The following is a 20222-nucleotide window of genomic DNA, read 5'->3' on the forward strand; positions in this document are numbered from 1 at the left end:
TTGGGGGAGTACGTATTTCTCACTGACATTACATTCATGTTCACACACTCATTTCTAGACGTCGGTGCTCATACTTTTTCACTATATTATCCATGCTAGTTTATTTCCTTTTATTGCTTTCTTCTTGTGTGTTTAATAAACCTTAAGAAAAACAAAACAAAAAAATTTAGTTGTAGCTTTTAATTAGTTTACTTTCCATGCTTGTAGTAGTAATTAAAAAGAAAACCCAAAAATATTTCTTGTTCTTCTTTTGCTTTTTGGGAGCTTGCCCGTGTATATAGTTTTATTTCTTTTCTTTTCTTTGGGGGTCGATAGGATAAGATCATGATTAAATTGGTAAATTAACTCTTATATGCATTATTGTTGATCTGACAAAAGAGCCCATATTGCCTTGTCTTCTCCTATTTATTGAATGCTTGCTGATTCCAGCCTAGTCCAATGCACGTGCACTATTATTATTATCCACATCGTTCGGTCGTGCAAGTGAAAGGCAATTATGACAATATATGATGAAATGATTGAGATGGGAGAAGCTGGTATGAACTCGACCTCTCTTGTTTTTGTAAATATGATTAGTTCATCGTTCCCGACTCAGCCTATTATGAATAAACATGTTTGTGATGTCAATTAGAGATCATAGTTTCTTATGCTATGCTTAATTAGCTAGGAGCTTATAATGGTTTACCTTGCATACCAACATGCTATTAAAATGGTTCTGATGTGGTATGATAGGGTGGTATCCTCTTTTGAATGATTTAAGTGACTTGACTTGGCACATGTTCACGCATGTATTTGAAACAAAATCAACATAGCCTTCACGATATTTATGTTCATGGTGGATTATATCCTACTCATGCTTGCACTCAATGTTCATTAACTTTAATGCATGTTCATGGCTATTGTCACTCTCTAGTTGGTCGCGTCCCAGTCTTTTGCTAGCCTTCACTTTTACTAAGCGGGAATACTACTTGTGCATCCAATTCCATAAACCCCAAAGTTGTTCCATATGAGTTCACTATTCCTACCTATATACGGTATCTACCTACCGTTCCAAGTAAATTTGTATGTGCCAAACTCTAAACTTCAAATAAATATCCCGTTTTGTATGCTCGAATAGCTCATGTATCAACTAGGGTTGTCCGTATCTTCCATGTTAGGCGGGTCACCGGGATGCTCATGTATCAACTAGTTGTGCTGGTTCTGTTTTCAGGGAAAGAACACCGGATGAAGCTGAAATTTTATTGAATAATTTGTTGACAAATGAAAATAATTGGACACTTCCCGAGCCAGCCCCTGAGGCTATTCCTAAGCCAACTCCAAAGAAAAGGGGTGTTCTTTTTCTCAGTCCTGAAGATATGCAAGAGGCAAAGAAATCTATGAAAGAAAAGGGTATTAAAGCTGAAGATGTTAAGAATTTACCTCCTATTGAAGAAATACATGGTCTTAATTTACCGCCTATTGAAGAAATACATGGTCTTAATTTACCGCCTATTGAAGAAATACATGGTCTTAATCCATCTCCTATTGAAGAAACACATGGACTTTATAACCCGACACAGGTAGTAAAGGTAAATTCTCTCTATAGATATGATAAAGCTGAAATCCCATTCACCAACTTTGCTAGCCCATGCTTAGATGAGTTTGATAAATTTATGGTTAAGCAAGAAGACTTCAATGCTTATTTTGGTAGAGAATTAAAACGCAGTGCTGATATGCTTTAACAATTCGGTGATTATATGGCTAGTGTCAAAGGTGAACTTAAACTTATTAGTAAACATGCTTCTATGGTTACCACTCAAGTAGAACAAGTACTTCAAGCTCAAAATGATTTTCTCAATGAATTGAATAGTAAGAATAATGACTACGCTGTTAGAGTGGCTACTAGAACTGGTAAAATGACTCAGGAACATTTGTATCCTGAAGGCCACCCGAAGAGAATTGAGCAAGATTCTCAGAGAAATAATACAGATGCACCTAGTCCATCTAAAAGGAAGAAAAAGAAAAATGATAGGACTTTGCATGCTTCTAGTGAACTTATTGCTGAAACACCTGAGAATCCAAATGATATTTCTATTTCTGATGCTGAAACACAATCTAGTAATGAACCTGAAACTAGTGATAATGTTAATGATAATGTTCATGATGATGCTCAACCTAGCAATGATAATGATATAGAAATTGAACCTGCTCTTGATCTTGATAACCCACAATCAAAGAATCAACGTTATGATAAGAGAGACTTTGTTGCTAGGAAACATGTTGAAGAAAGAGAACCATGGGTTCAAAAACCCATGCCTTTTCCTCACAAACCATTGGATGATGAGGATTTTGAGTGCTTTGCTGAAATGATTAGACCTATCTTTTTGCATATGCGATTAACAGATATGCTCAAAATGAATCCTTATGCTAAGTACATGAAAGAAATTGTTACTAATAAAAGAAAGATACCGGAAGCTGAAATTTCCACCATGCTTGCTAATTAAAATTTTAAGGGTGGAATACCTAAGAAGTTAGGAGATCCAGGAGTACTCACTATACCATGCTCCATTAAAAGAAATTATGTTAAAACTGCTTTATGTGATCTTGGACCCGGTGTTTGTGTTATGCCTCTCTCTTTATATCGTAGACTTGATTTGAATAAGTTGACACCGACTGAAATATCTTTGCAAATGGCTGATAAATCAACTGCTATATCTGTCGGTATTTGTGAGGATGTGCCTGTTGTGGTTGCAAACATTACTATTTTAATAGACTTTGTTATTCTTGATATTCCCGAGGACGATAGTATGTCTATTATTCTTGGAAGACCCTTTTCGAATACTGCAGGAGCTGTTATTGATTGCACCAAAGGCAATGTCACTTTTCATGTTAATGGTAATGAGCATACAATACACTTTTCGAGGAAACAACCTCAAGTTCATAGTATTAATTCTATTGGAAAAGTTCAATCGATTATTTTTGGAGGTTTTGAATTTCCTCTTCCTACTGTCAAGAAGAAATATGATATTCTAATTATTGGAGATGTGCATATCCCCGTTGAGGTAACATAGTGTTATTCGAAATTTCTCCGGTTCCATGTTATTCAGAATGAGTTTGTTAACAAGACTTGATCAACCTTGCTAATGGATTCCTTTTGATGATCATGAGATGGATGAAGTTAGAAAGCACAACCTTCCGTGCCCTCCTTTTACTTTTTTGTTATTTATATTAAATAAAGTAAAAATAGCATTTTTTGTCTGTTATCTGAATTATACGTGCAATATAAAAATACCCCGAAAATAAAAGTTCTCCAAATTCCCTGAAATTTAAATATGATTTTTTTCTGGAATATTTGAGAATATTTGGCACTGAGAACACAGCAAGGGGGGCATCTACCTGGCCACGAGGGTGGAGGGCGCGCCCACCCCCTGGGTGCGCCCCCTCCCTCGTGGGCCCATGGTGGCCCTCCTCCACTTATTCCTGCACCCACACACTCCTTCTTCCTCCCACAAACACCATTATCTAGCTCAAGCACGAGTTCTAGCCCCTTTTGCTGCGATTTTCGATCTCCTTGCTCAAGGCACCTCTCACAAAACTGCTTTGTGGGGTTGTTCCTTGGTATGTGACTCCTCCAATGGTACAATTAGTTTTTTTTCTAGTGCTTTATTCATTGCATATTTTTGGTGCTTAGATGACCCTGTTCTTGAGCTTGCATGTCAAATGTATATGGTTCCAAGTAGTTTTGATGGATGATATAGGCTCTAGGCACTTGTAGGAGTAGTTGCTATCAATTTTGTTGAGTTTGGTTCACTTTTATTTTGAAGTTACTAAAAATTTCAGAAATTTTTCAGAGGAAGAAATATGTTCAGGAAAATGTACCAAGGTGGTTCTTCAAGGAAACAAGGACCCAGGCTTGCAATGCGTGATGCTGATGACGAGCCACCAAGGGATGCTCTAGTGCGGCCTTGTGAATGGCCTTCAGAGGACTTCATGGATCGAGCAGGAATTAAGGAAGAATTTAACGCATATTTGCGTAATGCTGATCTTGTGAGCTTCGAGGCAGAAAAGTGCCGTCAGTACCACTATCTCACTAGTTCCTTTATGAGGAGGTTTGAATTTTCATCTGCACGCAATTCTCAAACTGTCATGTTTGATCTTTATGAAAATTCTTATGATATGGACTTAGAGGATTTTACCACTGCCTGCAAACTTCCACAATGGGGTAGTACTAATGAACCCCGCAAATCTGAGTTTAGAGATTTTCTTGCTAGTATAACTGTGGGAGAGTCCAGAGATATAACACAAGCTATCATAGGGTGCATTCACTTTCCTGCTATACATTATTTTGCTCTCTTCATAGGTAGATGCATTAATGGTAAAGATGAAGCATGTCACATGTGTGTCGCTGACCTCAGTATTCTTAGGAGTGCTGTGTTAGGAGATAAATCTTATAATTTGGGAGCCATTGTTGCACGTAGGTTGCATCTTAATAGATGTAATGGAGATTTCTTTGGTGGAATTTATGCAACCCGCATAGCTAATTTTCTTGGTATAACCATACGTGAGGATGATATTGAGTTGCCTCCTGTATATGGATTATGATGCTATGGTTCGTCATAAGTTTGTTGAGAGGAACGATCAGTTCCTCCAGTACCGACCAATGTTTGACTGATGACGCAGCTATCACGTCGCTCTCCCTGCTTCTACTTTCTTTGACTTCCAGGAAAAAGGGAGATATTTTATAACCAGAGAGGAGGCGGAAGAGTATAAGAGGAGAGCCGAGATAGCTCGCCTCCAAGCTGCAGCCCACGATGCAATGACTGCTGCATCACAGTACCACCCGAACTATTAGTTTGGATATCCGCCATGCCAGCCGTGGCCATAGACCAACTTAGGCCAAAAGCCTAAGCTTGGGGGAGTACGTATTTCTCACTGACATTACATTCATGTTCACACACTCATTGCTAGATGTCGGTGCTCATACTTTTTCACTATATTATCCATGCTAGTTTATTTCCTTTTATTGCTTTCTTCTTGTGTGTTCAATAAACCTTAAGAAAAACAAAACAAAAAAATTTAGTTGTAGCTTTTAATTAGTTTACTTTCCATGCTTGTAGTAGTAATTAAAAAGAAAACCCAAAAAAATTTCTTGTTCTTCTTTTGCTTGTTGGGAGCTTGCCCGTGTATATATTTTTATTTCTTTTCTTTTGTTTGGGGGTCGATAGGATAAGATCATGATTAAATTGGTAAAGTGACTCTTATATGCATTATTGTTGATCTGACAAAAGAGCCCATATTGCCTTGTCTTCTCCTATTTATTGAATGCTTGCAGATTCCAGCCTAGTCCAATGCACGTGCACTATTATTATTATCCACATCGTTCGGTCGTGCAAGTGAAAGGCAATTATGACAATATATGATGAAATGATTGAGATGGGAGAAGCTGGTATGAACTCGACCTCTCTTGTTTTTGTAAATATGATTAGATCATCGTTCCCGACTCAGCCTATTATGAATAAACATGTTTGTGATGTCAATTAGAGATCATAGTTTCTTATGCCATGCTTAATTAGCTAGGAGCTTAAAATGGTTTACCTTGCATGCCAACATGCTATTAAAATGGTTCTGATGTGGTATGATAGGGTGGTATCCTCTTTTGAATGATTTAAGTGACTTGACTTGGCACATGTTCACGCATGTATTTGAAACAAAATCAACATAGCCTTCACGATATTTATGTTCATGGTGGATTATATCCTACTCATGCTTGCACTCAATGTTCATTAACTTTAATGCATGTTCATGGCTATTGTCACTCTCTAGTTGGTCGCTTCCCAGTCTTTTGCTAGCCTTCACTTTTACTAAGCGGGAATACTGCTTGTGCATCCAATTCCATAAACCCCAAAGTTGTTCCATATGAGTTCACCATTCCTACCTATATACGGTATCTACCTGCCGTTCCAAGTAAATTTGTATGTGCCAAACTCTAAACTTCAAATAAATATCCCGTTTTGTATGCTCGAATAGCTCATGTATCAACTAGGGTTGTCCGTATCTTCCATGTTAGGCGGGTAATTCTCAAGAGGAGTGGACTCCGCTCCTCACTCACGAGAAAATGGCTGGTCACCGGGATGCCCAGTCCCATGCTTTATGCAAATCAAATCAAAATAATTGCAAACAAAAATCCCCCTGGGATTGTTGTTATTTGGAGGCACTCGTTGTTTCGAGCAAGCCATGGATTGATGCTTGTTGGTGGAGGGGGAGAATAAACTTTACCATTCTGTTTGGGAACCTCCTATAATGTGTGTAGCATGGAAGATATAGCCATCTCTTGGTTGTTATGTTGACAATGAAAGTATACCGCTCAAAATATTATTCATCTCTATTTCAAAACCGAGCTCTGGCACCTCTACAAATCCCTACTTCCCTCTGCGAAGGGCCTATCTATTGACTTTTATGCTGAGTCATCCTCCTCTTATTAAAAAAGCACCCACTCGAGAGCACCTCTATCATTTGCATTCATTACTGATTATTTTACATCGAGTATGACTCGACTGGATCTCTTTTACCATGAATTACAATGTCTAGTCAGTCCTTGATCTTTAAAGGTTCTCAGCATTTATGTTTTGCGGTCTCAGAAAGGGCTAGCGAGATACCATCTTGTTATATCATATTATGATTGTTTTGAGAAAGTGTTGTCACCCGAGATTTATTATTCTTGCTCGCTAGTTGATTATGCCATTGATATGAGTAAACATGAGACCTAAGCGTTATTGTGAATATGGTTAGTTTATAATCTTTGCTGAAAACTTGAATGTTGGATTTACATATTAACAGCAACAAGAGCAAACAGAGTTTATAAAAGTTTTTCTTTATCACTTTCAGTTTGTCAACTAAATTGCTTGAGGACAAGCAAAGGTTTAAGCTTGGGGGAGTTGATACGTCTCCGTCGTATCTACTTTTCCAAACACTTTTGCCCTTGTTTTGGACTCTAACTTGCATGATTTGAATGGAACTAACCCGGACTGACTTTGTTTTCAGCAGAATTGCCATGGTATTATTTATGTGTAGAAACAAAAGTTCTCGGAATGACCTGAAACTTCATGGAGATTATTTTTAGAAATAATAAAAAATACTAGCAAAAGATCAAGACCAGGGGACCCACACCCTAGCCATGAGGGTGGGGGGCGCGCCCCCTACCTCGTGGGCCCCCTGGAGCTCCTCCGACCTCAACTCCAACTCTATATATTCGTGTTCGGAGAGAAAAAAATCAAAGAGAAGGATTCATCGCGTTTTACGATACGGAGACACCGCCAAGCCCTAAACTCTCTCGGGAGGGCTGATCTAGAGTGTGTTCGAGACTCCGGAGAGGGGAATCTATCGCCGTCGTCATCATCAACCATCCTCCATCACCAATTTCATGATGCTCACCGCCGTGCGTGAGTAATTCCATCATAGGCTTGCTGGACGGTGATCGGTTGGATGAGATTTATCATTTAATCGAGTTAGTTTTGTTAGGGTTTGAACCCTAGTATCCACTATGTTCTGAGATTGATGTTGCTATGACTTTGCTATGCTTAATGCTTGTCACTAGGGCCCGAGTGCCATGATTTCAGATCTAAACCTATTATGTTTTCATGAATATATGTGAGTTATTGATCCTATCTTGCAAGTCTATAGTCACCTACTATGTGTTATGATCCGGTAACCCCAAAGTGACAATAATCGGGACCACTCCCGGTGATGACCATAGTTTGAGGAGTTCATGTATTCACTATGTGTTAATGCTTTGGTCCGGTACTCTATTAAAAGGAGGCCTTAATATCCCTTAGTTTCCGCTAGGACCCTCCTACCACGGGAGGGTAGGACAAAAGATGTCATGCAAGTTCTTTTCCATAATCACATATGGCTATATTCGGAATACATGCCTACATTACATTGATGAATTGGAGCTAGTTCTGTGTCACCCTAGTATATGACTGTTACATGATGAACCACATCCAGCATAATTCTCTATCACCGATCCATTGCCTACGAGCTTTTCACTTATTGTTCTTCGCTTATTTACTTTTCCGTTGCTATTGTTACGATCACTACAAAATACCAAAAACATTACTTTTGCTATCGTTAGCTTTTGCTACCATTACCATTATTATAATATTACTTTGCTACTAAATACCTTGCTGCAGATATTAAGTTTCTAGGTGTGGTTGAATTGACAACTCAGCTGCTAATACTTGAGAATATTCTTTGGCTCCCCTTGTGTCCAATAAATAAATTTGGGTTGAATACTCTACCCTCGAAAACTATTGCGATCCCCTATACTTGTGGGTTATCAGAAGGTTGTCAAATCTTGGGTACATGTCGTATGCTCGAGGGAAAGAAACAAATCGTGACAACTCAGTACCACCCGCAACCAGTCAGATCTCGTAATGAGAATGGACATGATTCTCAACAATAATTGAATCTAGAAGACATGCATTTGTTTGAGCAACCCCATGGCAGAAGTAAAAAATTATGACCAAAGGGAAATTTATGCTCAGATCCATTGGATATCACCGTAGATATGAGAGAATCAATGTCAGCAAAAGGATTTGGTATATGAGCAAAAACCTATCAGAATTTTGGAAAGGTGAATCAAACCACCCTAGAGCATGGTAAGAAAATCGTATGAAATTCTTAAGGGAACAACATACAAAGGAAATGGATACCCGAGTTCAAAACGGTATCCTCAAGTTATACTTGTTCCCTGAGCAACCAAATCTCAAGGACGAGATTTCTTTCAGGGAGGAACATTTGTAAAACCCTAGTTTTTGGCCCTTTCTTTTTCTTTTTGATTTATTTGGTTTTTGCTCTGATTTTTGTTTTGGAGTGGATCTGTGGACCTGAAACCTGGGAGACCCTCATTTATTCCTCTGCCAAGTGGTTCATCATTCTCAAATCTATCCCAAGATCATGTCAATTCCATTCTAGCTCAACCTCAAAATTCTTTTCTTGGAATATTCCTTTTTCTATTAAAGGAATAATCCTTTTTGTCCTCGGTTGTGAAGCAACCTATGTTTTTGTCGCTCCCAAAATTCCCAAATAATTCTCGTAATTTCTCTGGGTCACATATTGCTCAAATATGCCCAAACTTTCCTGTCGTAGCCCAAAATTAATTCCCCAATATTATTTCTTCATTTCTGTCCAAAGTGGATTTCTGTGAAGGAAGTGCCACCTACCCTTTCTTGATTGCTCCCAAACTTTTTGGGCATTCTATCTCACCCAAATCATTGCCTCATGCCAAAATTCAACTTCATTTGCCTAGCCAACCTTCCTAAGTGATTTTTCAAAGTTTCTGTCAGACAGAAGCCATTGTGAAGGAAGTACTAGCTAGGAGTATCCAAATGAATTGAAATTTTGCATGCCTCTTCATGAGCTAATATCATCACCGTCCTCGAAATTTCAGCTCCATCCCTTGATCTATGTGAGCACAGGATCAAATCTTTGATTCTGTTAATATTTTCAGGTTGTGAAGCAAGTATATTTTATATTGATTCATTAATTCTGAAAAATTACCAGATCATGATCCTACCTATATCACATCTCTCCACCAAATTTGGGACCATTTCATGAAACCGTTTTATCACCAATATTATTTCAAGTTTCTGTACAGAGAGGATGTTTGTCAAGCAAGTACCATTTTGGAAAGTCCATTTGGTATGCAATTTTTACAGCATCTTCATATGTCCAAATAACCCTGCCATGCCAAATTTCAGCTCAATTGGGTTCTCCATGTGAGAGCATTATCCTATTCTCTTTTCTGGACCTAATTTGCAGTTACAAAGCAACTATGTTAATTTGGGGTCCATTTCTCCTCCAATTGCACAAGATTATAGTCCTTCCTATATTAAGCATCATGATTCAGTTTGATGCAACAAACTTTCAGTGAAGCCTCACATCTCTCCAGAGCTCCTTTTATCGATCTATCACCTCCCTCTATCTCAGTGATCCAGGGACTCATCACTAGACATGTCCATGCAGCCTCTCTTGTCCTCTCCATGCCAGTTCCTGTGGTGATTGCCTCCCTGGCATCTCATTTCACGCGCTCTAGCGGCATCCGATGCGTTCTGAGCAGCGGGCAGCTCTGCCTCGACGATTTTCTCGCGTACGAACATGCCGACCTGACTCCCCTGCTCGCTCTCATCGCCCTTGACCGCTGCCCCCTCTCGAACCCTTCTCGCCAAAGCTAGACGCCGAACATACACGGGTGCACTGTGCGCCGCTTGACTCGGTCCTTGCCCCATCCGTTTCTGCTGCTCCCCGGCATCGGCTTCTCCTCCGTGACCCTTGTTGGAAACATGAGCAAATTACTATGAGATGTAATCCAAATAAACAGAAGATAAATCATGACTACAGTAGCAGATATTGAACTAATCATGCGAACTAGCATAGTAGGTGAACAAATCACATCTAGGGCACATACTAGAAACATGAATTCTACCATGATCTCGAATAGGAAGGATAGCATCACATATGGTGCAGCGGGAGCAGCACCGCCAGCGTTGACGTTGTCGCCCATGTCGTCGAGGATGAGGTTACCGAGGTCGGGGAAGAAGTTGTCGTTCGTGAAGTCGTCGCTGCCAGCAGTCGCGCGAGTGCGCTCCACAAAAACCTGATCGCCCCTCTCCCGTACAGGATCACGAGAGGCGGGGTTCTGGAGGTCTGTTGTCCCTTCTCCCGGTGCACGTCGAAAGGAGGGATGGAGAAGACTTGCTTGGCGGCGCAATGATCTAGAACGGTGGTGAGAAACCATATGAAGCGGCGGCAGCTAGGGTAGACATCTGCCTGACTATATAGTGCGGGTCGGGTAAGTCATCACGATCCAAAAGAATCAGAAACGGTTCAGTAATTAATGCGTCCATTAATTATTAATTAATGACTCATTAATTTTTCCCGAGCAGCAAAAATATAGACAACGTGCATAGCTCTGTCCTCGGCTCGGCTCAATCCCGCAACCCGTGGAGCGTCGTGACGAGGCGTGGTGTGGCGAGGCGAGCAACGAGGAGGAGCGCGCGTGTAGGTCTCCTCTTCTCATGCTAATACAAGTGGTAGAACAGCTCACCTTATAAAGAGGTGCAACTCTCTCTCAACTTCTGGGGTGGGACTAAACTTTGGTCTCACTCACTCCACTCACATGTGTGCATGAATGGGCTAAGAGAATTTCAGAATTTTAGTTGGGCATTGGGCCAAAGGCCTACTAGCAAAATTCCAACAGTCCCCCACAAAGTCTCATTGGCACATCTCATCATTTAGTTCCAAAATATTGTTTATATACCGGTGCTTAGTGGAGACTGTGAAGTTGAACTTCCACTTAGAGTTTCATATTACACTAGATCACAACTTGAATAGTGGACTATGCCTTGAACTACAAGTTTTCCGCGAAACTAGTTTCACACAAATTCTTGACTGATACTAGGATGCCGCAAGGCTTCCCCGCGGGTGCAGCGTATACGTCATACTCCAGGGCCTTTCATGAATTTATTAGAGAACACCCGATTCTCACAGACTGCGATGTTAACAGTAAAATTCATATAGTGTGTTCCTCAGGAGATGCTCTGCAGGACAACATCTCTGCTTACTCAAATAAGCCACTTGGAACACATTAAGATAAATATCAACCTGCCATGCAGATCAGGAGAGTATTGCATCTTCACGGAGTGGGATAATTAAAATAGGGATACTCTCCTCTCAGCTGACCAACAATTTGTCTCCCACTTCTACTTCATGGGATCTCCGATCACATAGAGTGGGTTACCACTATGGACAACTCATGCGGTGGGTCTCAAGCCCATCTCCATCGATGCATTATCTATCACATTATGTGATAGACCCTTGGTGAAGGGATCTGCCAAGTTTTTCGACGTTTGGATATAATCCAACGTAATAACTCCGGAGTTCCTCAATTTTCTGACAGATTTTAGTCTCCTCTTCACATGCCTTGAGGACTTCATATTGTCCTTAGAACTGTTTATCTTGACGATCACAGTTTGATTATCACAGTTCATCAGGATAGGGGGTATTGGTTTTTCAACCATAGGTCAATCCATCAAGAGCTCATGAAGCCACTCTGCTTCAAAAGTGGTAGTGTCCCTCATAACAACCTTACTGACAGCCCAACACAAGCCCGGAATGATTCCTTTTCCACTTCTGATGAGAGAAGCCGTTCTGATAACTCTGCTATGATTATTATGCCACATCACTCTCTACAGCTTGTGGATCCCCCAATGCCAACTGACTCGTTCTCAGTTTCTATGGTTCTGAATGATCATGGCATTTAGTTTGGCCTCTCGTCCCAAGGTTTTGATCTTCTGTCTCTGTTGATTGAAGACCCAATTCCCAGGCAGCGACTCAACAGGTTTGTCTTTGATGCTCTCCGGCCAATGATTGCCACTATTGGGCCCTGGCGTAATGCTTTTGGTATGAGAAACACAAGTGCTGAAGTTTCGGTTTTGGTTTCTTCTAATCAAACGGGAGTTCGCTTTGAGCAACTGTCACCATCGACTGTAGTCATTCAGGAACTGCAATCTGAAGTTACTTCTCCATCCAATACACTGTCTGCTCAGCCGTCTGCCTCTGAGGAGGTGACACGCCCATCTGCGGATTCAAATTCTATAGTTTTTGAACTTCTGCCTATCACCCAACTGACGTCAGATACAACTCTTGGGCCACACATTCTGGATATTGGTCCCTCAACCTCACACCTGACAGAACTCCCACATGATGGTCTAGGCCTTGCCACTGTCAACACTGAGATACCGTCTGGACCGTTGGTGACCCGTGGCTGTCGCTCCAAAACTGTTGTGGCACCAATATCCACCGTTGAAGTTCGTCGCAGCACCAGGTCTAACAAATACAATGGTTTCAAAGTCAACATGCCCACTGATAACCACACTACCACTTCCAAGGTTAAGCCAAGGGTTGTACCTGAGGTGGGTTCCTCTTCCTCCCTCAACGCCGAGCAGGTTTCTGGTGACATCCCTCCCCCAACTCCCATTTCTACACTGCAAGACGTCAGCATAAACAGGTGTGCCATTCCAGATGAAGAATTAACTAAGGAAGCTCTCTTGGCAGTGCCGACTAATGTGGTGCCGGGGGATGATGCACCTGCTCCTGAAGTTGAAGCTGCTGGAGGTCGTGGTACTCCCACTTCTGCTTAATTTACCTACGAACTTATGTCTCTTTTGCGCTCTTGGAATGTCCTATCGTGGAATATTCGAGGTCTTAATTCTGAACCTAAGCAGTTAGCGCTTCATAATGCTATTTTCACTAGTGGTTGCATGATCGTTTGTTTAAAAGAAACCAAAAATACCTTGTTTGAATCATCAAGTCATGCTGCCCCCGACAATTTGACCGTTTTGCTTTCGTGCCGTCTCGTGCCGCCTCTAGAGGTATTATTATGATCTGGAAGAGCTCAATGTTCACGGGCTTAGTTTTATTCTTGGAACATTTTGCGCTAGTCGTCAGTTTTTCCAGTACGCAATCTCAGCAAACTTGGATGCTAGCTAATGTTTATGGGCCATGTACTAGGGATGATCGTGTCACATACACAAATTGCCTATATGAGTTAGACATACCAACCACACATGATTGGCTATTGCTGGGTGATTTCAACTATATTCGTGCACCTGATAATCGTAATAAACCTGGCGGTAGTACTCTTGACATGTTCACCTTCAATGATATTATCCGTGCGCAAAACCTTCTTGAGCTCCCAGTCAAAGGCCGAGCTTATACGTGGAGTAATATGCAGCTCGATCCATTAATCGAGCAGTTAGATTAGTTTTTCACGTCCTTGCATTGGACTAATGTCTACCCCAAAACACTTGTTAAGCCGCTCGGTAAGCCTATCTCTGACCACATACCCTGCGTTGTCTCAATTGAAACCAGCATACCACGCAGTAAGATTTTCAGGTTCGAGTCGTATTGGCTTTAGCACCCTAGATTCATGGATGTCGTGCGTGCCTCTTGGAACAAACCAGTGCAATCGTCTAATGTAGCCACTGTCCTTTGTGCTAAATTCAAAAGGCTCAGACATGCCCTCAAGATTTGTAGCAAAAGCATTTCTCGTTTGGCGATCTCCATTGGCAATTGTAACCAAACCTTGGCCCATCTTGATGAACTAGAAGACAAAAGATCCCTTACCATCCCTGAGAACAACTTCCGCAACATCCTCAAAAACACATTCTGAGGCTTTTACAATATCAGAAACTCTACTGGAAGAAGTGTTGCACTATCCGTTGGATTAAATTCGGTGATGAAAACACGAAGTTTTTTTTAGGCTGTGGCCATGGAGCGCTACCGTAATAATAACATTGCTTGCTTTCTGGATAATGAGGGTAACCAAGCAGAGGATCACACTAGCAAAGTGGCTCTACTCTTTTAGACTTACAAAAATCGCCTGGGTTCTACGTCACCTGCTGAGATGAAATTTGATCTACCTACGCTAATACAATGCTCCAACAATCTAGATCACCTAACAGAGCCATTCACACATGAAGAGATTGATGCAGTAGTTATGGAGATGCCTTCTGACCGAGCACCTGGACCGGATGGGTTTAGTGTAGCATTCTTCAAGGCTTGCTGGCCTTTGATGAAGTCCGACTTGTATGCACTATGCTCCCAATTCCACGTTGGTGATCTTGATCTAACAAGCATCAATGATGGCCTTATCACTCTGATCCCCAAGGTTCGATCGCTAGAGTCTGTCAATGACTATAGATCGATAACGTTACTCAATTGTTGCCTCAAGTTGATCACCAAACTTTTGGCCAATCGACTACAAAAGATCATCTTGCATCTTGTCCACCGAAACCAATACGGTTTTCTCAAAGGCCGGACCATTCAGGATTGCCTAGCCCGGGCCTTCCAATATATCCACCAATGTCATGCATAGAAAAGGAAAATCATCTTACTCAAATTGGACTTTGCAAAAGCCTTTGACACTATTGGTCATGAACCTATGATCAACATCATGCGTCATATGGGATTCAATGACAAATGGCTCAACTGGATTCGTTGTGTTTTTTCTACTGGACGATCTTCCGTCCTGCTCATTGGTGTATTGGGTCACCAATTGCATTGCAGGAGTGGAGTACGCTAGGGTGATCTTCTTTCCCCCCTGCTCTTTGTCCTCGCAGCTGATCTCCTTCAGGCTGCCATCAACAATGCTTTTAGGCAGGGGAGGATCGAGCTTCCTTGCCCTGGTCAATCTGACTATCCGGTCATCCAATACGCCGATGATACTATCTTGGCCCTCCCTGCCTGCCCACGACAAGATGAAATTATCAAGCAGATCCTCTCAGACTATGCACTGTCCATTGGTCTGAAGATCAACTTCAACAAGTCCACTCTTATCCCTATAAATCTTGACAATTCTTCAACCACTGAGCTCGCTAACATCTTTGGCTGCTCGATCGGCACCATGCCTTTTACGTACCTTGGACTTCCCATGGGTACCTCGAAACCTGCTGTACAAGACCTCATGACACTTGTATGCAGTGCCGAACGATGCCTCACTACCACGATCTCCATGATGTCGTATGGGGGGAAGCTTTCCTGGCTTAATGCGACCGGCACCTCCTTGCTTGTATATTCCATGTGCACACTGAAGATACACCCCCAAGTCATTGAGTTGTTGGATAAGATCTGTCGCCGCTGCCTTTGGAATAAGAAGACTGAGCAAGGAGAAAAATGCAACTCACTAGCTGGTTGGCACATGGTCTGCAAACCTAAAAAAATGGAGGCTTGGGAGTGATTAATCTGAAACTTCGGAATGAAGCTTTGCTCATGAAATTCTTGAACAAATTCTATAACAAGAAAGATGTCCCATGGGTGCAACTTCTTTGGGACACCTAGTATACAGGCAAAATTCCTCATGCTTTGGACGCGGTGGGCTCGTTCTGTTGGCATGACGTGCTTAAACTTACACCTCCATACCGCGGGATTTCATGTGTCCAAGTGGTTGATGGGACAACTTCTCTCATATGGAAAGATCTTTGGCTAAACAACACTTTAGAGAGGTCCCTCCCCCGGGCCTTTTCTTTTGCGTTGCGTGAAGACGCATCCGTCAAGGATTTCTTGGAGAGCACATCGCTGCATCAACTCTTTGATCTGCCCCTCTCTCCTGAAGCCCTTTTGGAAGTTCGTGATATGCAGTCCCTAACCACTCAACTGCGCCCCTCCACGACCTCCACTGACGTCTGGCACTATTCTTGGGGGAAAACGGAGTTCAAAGCTGCAGACTACTACAAATGCTGTTTCAGACATGCCCCAAAGTGCCCGACCTTTAAGCTGCTCTGGCGATCCAAAAGCACCATGAAAATCAAAGTCTTTGGATGGTTGCTTCTGCTTGACCGATTGAACACAAGGAACATGCTAAAGTGTCGTCATTACAACATTGGTGAGGTGTTTCACTGCCTTCTCTGTGGGCAACATATTGAAGAAATGGTGGACCACATAATCTTCACTTGCCCATTCAGTAAAGCTTGTTGGGAGAAGATTGATGTTGCCTGGCCCGAGTTTGATTCCAGACTTGATCTGATCGCACAAACCAATGAGGCTAGGCGTAGACCTCTCTTCATGGAAATCTTCCTCACGACAGCTTGGAGTTTGCAGAAAAAACGCAATAACAAACACTTCAGAGCGATCAACCCTAGTACTGCATCCTGGTTGACACATTTCAAGGGAGATTTTAGCCTCCTCCAATACAGGGTGAAAGAGGATCAGAAGTCTATTGTAACTAATTTTTGTAACTCACTAGCCTAACTCCCTCTTTGTTCCTTGAGTAGTGACTACCTGTATAGTGCTCCTCCATAACACCCCCCGGCTGGGGGGTGATGGTAGGACACCATCTTGTAACAACTCTGTAACACGCATGTAACTCTTTACAAAAAAGAAATATATACACACAGTAGGAGCCTCTCCTACTGTCTTTCCATCAAAAAAATTGTTGTGAGTTCTGCTTCCATAGTTGACCTCGTTATGATGGTCTGCTTGCAAGACTTCTAGGAAACAGTGCCACCACCAAGTGTAAAACATAACCATTTGTGGCCTTAATCTCATCAGCATCAAATATCTAGTTTGAGTCACTATAACCCTCTTGTACCCTTGGATACCCGGTGTAGTGAATCTCATAGCTCGCAGTGCCTTTCAAGTAGCGCATAACTCTCTCAAGTGCATGCCAATGATCATCTCCCGGTTTTGACACAAACCGACTCAGCTTGCTCACAGCAAAACAGATGTCAGGCCTCATGGCACTCGCCAAATACATAAGTGAGCCAATAATCTGAGAATACCTCAGTTGATCTCAAGCAATCCGTCAATTCTTTAGAAGCAACACACTAGCATCATATGGAGTTGGAGAAGGCGTGCAGTCGCTATACCCAAAACGACTCAAGATCTTTTCCACATAGTGAGATTGAAACAGTGTGATCCCACCATTCTCATCTCTCAATAGCTTGATGTTTAAGATAACATCAGCTACTCCTAGATCCTTCATCTCAAAACAGCGAGATAAGAAATCCTTGAACTCTTTAATTAAATCAAGATTGGTTCCAAAGATCAGTATGTCATCAACATACAGACAAAGAATAACTCCTTCGCCCCCACCATGGCGATAGTACACGCACTTGTCACCATCGTTTACTACAAGGCCGACAGTAGTTAATGTTCTTTCGAACTTCTCATGCCACTCCTTAGGAGCTTGTTTAAGGCCATATAAAGACTTTAATAACTTGTACACCTTTCCTTCCTAACCAGGTACTACAAAACCATCTGGCTGATCCATATAAATTTCCTCCTTTAACTCTCCATTGAGGAAAGCCGTCTTAACGTCCATTTGATGAACGAGAAGACCATGTGAGGCAGCCAGTGATAGTAGCACCCGAATTGTGGTCAGTCTAGCCACGGGTGAGTAAGTATCAAAGAAGTCTTCACCTTCTTTCTGGGTATAACCCTTAGCCACAAGCTGTGCCTTGTACTTTTCAATCGTACTATCAGGTCTAAGCTTCTTATTGAACACCCACTTACATCCTACAGGTTTGCACCCATAAGGACGGTCAGTGATCTCCCAGGTTCCGTTAGCTAAGATGGAATCCATCTCGCTACGCACAACTTCCTTCCAGTAGTCAGCATCAGGAGATGCATAGGCTTCTGAAATAGTCCTGGGTGTGTCATCCACGAGGTACACAATGAAATCATCACCAAAGGACTTTGCAGTCCTCTGTCTCTTACCCCTCACAAGAGTTCCATTGTCACCCTCAACAGGATTCTCAAAGTGTTCCATCACAATGGTGGGTTCAGGAATTACAGCGAATTCCTCACTAGATGGAGTAGGTATCTCCTGATTTGATGAACTCAACATATCCTTCATAGGAAATATGTCCTCAAAGAAAGTTGCATCATTCGACTCCATAAATCGTACCAACATGTATCTTGGATACCTCAGATTTTATTATCAAAAATCTGTAGCCAATGCTATGAAAAGCATAGCCTAGAAGAACACAATGCACGGTTTTTGGTCCAAGCTTGCGCTTCTTGGGAATTGGTATATTGACTTTCGCCAAACAACCCCAAGTACGTAGGTAAGAGAGTTTCAATCTTTTCCTTTCCCATTCCTCAAATGGAGTCATGGTCTTATGATTTGTGGGAACTCGGTTTAGGATATGACACGCAGTCATTAGCGCCTCCCCCCACCATTCCTTGTAAAGACCCGATGTGTCTAACATGGTGTTAACCATATCAGTTAGAGTTTGGTTCTTTCTTTCGGTTACCCCATTTGACTGAGGTGAGTAGGGAGGGCTCCTCTCATGGATTATACAATGTTCCGCACAAAACAGATCAAATTCATTGGAAAAATACCCTCCACCATGATCGGACCTAAGCCGTTTAATTTTTCGATCAAGTTGGTTCTCTGCCTCAGCTTTATAGTTTTTGAAGAAAGTTAAAGCCTCATCTTTTGATTTCAGAAGATACACATAACAATATCTAGTGGAGTCATCAATCAACGTAATGAAGTATCTCTTTCCACCTTTTGTCAACACGCCATTCATCTCACAAAGATCAGAATGTATAAGCTCTAGTGGCGCCAAGTCTCTTGCTTCTGCGGTCTTATGGGACTTGCGAGGTTACTTAGCTTGCACACATACTTGGCACTTAGAGCCTTTGATAGTAGAGATTTTCGGAATTAAATTCATATTCGCTAGCCGCGTCATGCAACCAAAGTTAATGTGACAAAGTCGTGAATGCCAAATAACAGATTCATTATCGTGGCAAACATTATTAATAACTTTAGTGCAAATATCTAACAAAGACAGGAGGAACAAGCCTCCGCTCTCATAGCCTTTTCCAACAAATTGTCCATACATAGAAATTACAACTTTATTGGATTCGAAAACCAACTTAAAACCATCTCGACATAAACGGGAACCGCTAATGAGATTTTTATTGATGGATGGCACATGATGAACTTTCTTCAGACGCATGGTGTTCCCTGAAGTAAACTTCAGATCGACCGTACCAACACCTCGAATGATGTCATGTGACCCGTTCCCCATCAGCACGGGAGAAGTCCCCATGGCCTGGTAAGAAGAAAACATGGAGGCGTCAGCACAAACATGTACATTGGCACCGGTGTCAATTAACCAATCAGGGGATTGAAATACCTAAAGGATGGTAGGAAAAATACGGTACCCTGATTCCTTCATATTAGTATAACCGATGACAACATTAGCGGACTTGCCGCTCTTCTCATGTTCACGCTCCTCAAAGCGGTTAGGACACTTTGGAGCCTAGTGATTAGGATCACGCAGACATGGCAAAGTCCCTTCCCCTTCTTATGAGAATTCTTCTTGAAGTTGGTAGAATGTGATGGCTTGTTCTTTGTATCAAACTTGCCTTTGCCCTGAGTTTTGTTCTTTTTGTTTTTGAACTTGTTGGGTTGGAAGTTCTTCTTATGTACCATGTGAGTACTAGAAGCTCCCTCAGCAACTCGAGCATGTGTGTCCTTTGCTCTCGCCTTCTCTTCAACATCAAGAGTACCAATGAGATCCGCAACGGAAAACTCCTGTCTCTTGTGTTTCAGGGAAGTAGCAAAATTCTTCCACGAAGGTGGAAGCTTGGCAATGATGCCTCCGGCAACAAATTTGTCCGGCAACATACACTTGAAGTACTCAAGTTCTTTTGCGAGCGACTGTATCTCATGA

Source organism: Triticum urartu, chromosome 4A (assembly GCF_056163025.1).
Source record: "Triticum urartu cultivar PI428250 chromosome 4A, HENAU_Tu73, whole genome shotgun sequence".
Classification (NCBI taxonomy): Eukaryota; Viridiplantae; Streptophyta; class Magnoliopsida; order Poales; family Poaceae; genus Triticum; species Triticum urartu.